General features: G+C 33.0%; 1 non-coding gene across 1 annotated transcript; it reads left to right on the top strand.

Moving 5' to 3' along the window:
- The first annotated feature begins 2645 nt into the window (after positions 1 to 2645).
- On the top strand, positions 2646 to 2776 carry LOC126007946 (small nucleolar RNA SNORA51). Its single transcript, XR_007495413.1, has one exon. It is a non-coding gene; the product is annotated as a small nucleolar RNA SNORA51 (small nucleolar RNA).
- Positions 2777 to 3323: the final 547 nt, after the last annotated feature.

Genomic DNA, 3323 nt, shown 5'->3' with positions numbered 1-3323 from the left:
TCTTAAAAAAGAGATTTGAGTTCACATTTTTGGCATGTAGTTAACCGGACTTCCCTGGATAACTTGTTGAAGGGTCTTTCCTTACTCTACTTTTTATTTCTTGCTCCTTTATCAAAGATTAATTGACCATATATCCATGGATATGTAGAATATCTCAGGATATTCTAGTCTATTGCCTTGATCTGATGGTCTGTCTTTATTCAACCACCATTTGTTTTAATGTCTACTGCTTTATAGTAGAGTTTGAAGTGATGCCATCTATCTTGTTTTCCCCAAATAGCTTTAGCTATTTGTGGATGCTTATTGTTACATATGAATTTCAGGAGTATTTGATCTATATTTTTGAAAAATAGGGGTATGTAAATAAAGATTGCATGATATCTGTAAAATGCTTGGGAATTATTGCCATTTTAATGATAATAATTCTCCAAATCTATGAACAGGGATGTGTTTCTATTTCCTTGTTTTCACTTTTACTTCTTGAAGCTTTATTTGTAGTTTCTTTCTACAGATTTTTCACCTCTTTAGTTGAGTTGACTCAAAGAAACTTTATCTTCAGAGGGACAGTTGTGACTGAGATTTCTGAATATATTAGCTTGCTTTCACTGTATTTCATTATATTTATAAAGAAAAGCCATGGGTTTGAGTATTTATTAGCCTCCCACTTTACTTTACAAATTTACTGTTTATAGAAGTTTTTTGTAAAGTTTTTTAAATATGTTATTTGAAAACAGTGACAGCTTGACCTCTTCCTTTCTTATTTGTATGCTTTTGATAACTTGTTTTTGAGTACTTACTATGGCAATTATTCCAGTATTCCAGTACTATATAATATAGAAGCAATGAGAATGAACATTTCCTTGGCTAGGATCTTAGTTTTTCCCTAAATTACTATAATGTTGGCCATGGTTTTGTGGTAAGTGGCTTTGATAATTGAAGGAAAGTATTCTTTCAATTCTCATCTGTTGAGGATTTTAATCATGAATGGGTACTGGACCCTGTCTAATGTATTCTCTGCATCTGTGGTAATAATCATGATTTTTTTCTTTTATTGACATAGTTTATTACACTAACTTGCATATGTTAAGCCATCCTTGCTTCTCTGAGATGAATCCTACATGCCATGGTGTATAGCCTTTTTAATGATTTGTTGGATTATATTTGCTAGTATTTTGTTGAGAATCTTTTCATTTGTGTTACTCAAGCATATCAACCTGTAGTTCTCTTTTTGCTGATATATGTCTTTTTTTGCTATCAGGGTAATGTTGGCTTCATAGTAACTTTTTGGAGTGTTTCTGTTTCTTTAATGTCCTGGAAAACCTGAAAAGGATTGGCAGTAGGTTTGAATTTACTAGCAAAAACACTGGTCTTGGGTTTTTTGTTTTGTATAAACTTTTATTATCATTTCAATTTTTTCTCAATAGTGATCGGTCTGTTCCACGTCAGTTTGGTTCAGTCTTGAGAAGTTCGGAGATTCCAAAAATTTATTCATTTCTTTCAGGTTCCCTTGTTTTGTGGCATAAAGATTCTCTAAGTATCTTATTTCCCTTGACTTTATTTAGTTTTTGTGCTGACATATCCCTTTCATTTCTGATCCAGTCTATTAAAGTTCTCTCATTCTCACTTTATGAGTCTTGCTAATGTTTACCACCCTTTTTATTTTTTCAAATAATCAACTTGTGTTCATTGATCTTTGGGATTGGTTTTTTTTGAGTTTCCAGTTCATTAATTTATATTCTAAGTTTTACTATTTCTATTTCTTGCTTTTGACTCATTCTTTGGCAATTTTCCAATTTATTAAGTCGTACCATTGTTATTTATGTATGCTCTTTCTTCCTTCCTACTATTGTTTGCAAAGCTAAAAAGGCTTTCTCATACTACCACTTTTGCTGTATTTCACAATTCTCTTAATTTGTGTCTTTATTCTCATTTGTTCCAGGAATCTTTTTATTTCTTCTCTGACCCACTGTTTGTTCAGTAGTGAGTTGTTCAATTTGCAAGTGTTAAAATTATTTCTCCATTTCTGTTTGCAATTCATTTCTATTTTAAGTGTATCATGATCTGAGAGAACATTTGATAGATACAATTTCTATTCTCTCAATTTTAAGAAGGTTTGTTTTTTGGCCCTGCATGTGGTCTATCTTAAAGTGTGTCCCATCGACATTGGAAAAGAATATGTATTCAGTTTTTGGGTGATGAAAATATATATTTCTACCAAGCCCCTTTCTTCTATCTCTTTGTTCAAAGCAATTATATTCTTGTTCAATTTTTTCCTGCTTGATCTATTAACCATTGGTAGAATGGTGTCAGTCTCCAACTGCTACTGCATTTCTAATGATGTCTTACTTCAAGTATTAACAGTTGTTTTACTGGAAGGCCTTATCTTTTCTTTTCTTTTCTTTTTTTTATTTTTTATATATATATAAAAAAATAACCTTCACCAGTGCAACATTCCCATCACCAATATCCCAAGTGTCCTTGCTCCCCACCCCACATGGGCCTGTACTCTAGACAGGCTTTCTACTTTCCTCATTCAGTCACATATTGTTATGATAGTACTCAGTGTAATTATTTATGTGGTTGCACTAAATAATCCCTGCGGTGAGTTTATATCGGGAGCTGGACCCTTCAGGACTACTCCATTTTGTCTCTGAGCTTACCACAGGTTGTGTTCTTTACACTGACTGTATAAAAAGAAGAGGTACAGTAAATGGTCCCCATATATACCTCAAACCAGGCCCTTTGCCTGGTCTGTATTGTGAATGGGGGGGGGGACAAAAAAAACAGAAGTTTTAAGTATTTTTCTGGTTCTTTATGGGCTGCATTTATGTTTAGGAGTGCTATATAAGAAATCACATATATCCCTTGATTATTAAGAAATGACCTCTTCTGCCTCTTGAGCCTGAAGCCTATTTTGTCTACTATTAGTATGGCCAACCTGCCTTTTTAAGGGAAGTGTGTGCGCTTGAAGGATTGTCTTCCAATCTTTGACTTTGAATCTGTGTTTGCTCTGACTATTCAAATGCATCTCTTGCAGGCAGAAAAATGTTAAGTTCAATTTCCTGATTTATTTTGCCACTCTTTCTTAATTGGTACATTTAGTCCATTGTTCTGAGAGATAATTTGATAGATATTATTATTGAAAGATATGTAATTTTGTGCCTGCGGTTTTTTTAGAACTTTGGTTTGTTTTGTGGAGTTTATTTTGTCTTAGACACTTTAGGTCTTATTTTAATGTTGGTTTTGAGTCTATAAAGTTTCTGGTTGGTGAAGTAATCTTGGTAAGGTAAGATGATAATTTCACTGTTTTTTGTTTGTTTGTT

Source organism: Suncus etruscus, chromosome 4 (assembly GCF_024139225.1).
Source record: "Suncus etruscus isolate mSunEtr1 chromosome 4, mSunEtr1.pri.cur, whole genome shotgun sequence".
Taxonomy (NCBI): domain Eukaryota; kingdom Metazoa; phylum Chordata; class Mammalia; order Eulipotyphla; family Soricidae; genus Suncus; species Suncus etruscus.
This window is presented reverse-complemented; position numbering and strand designations above follow the sequence as displayed.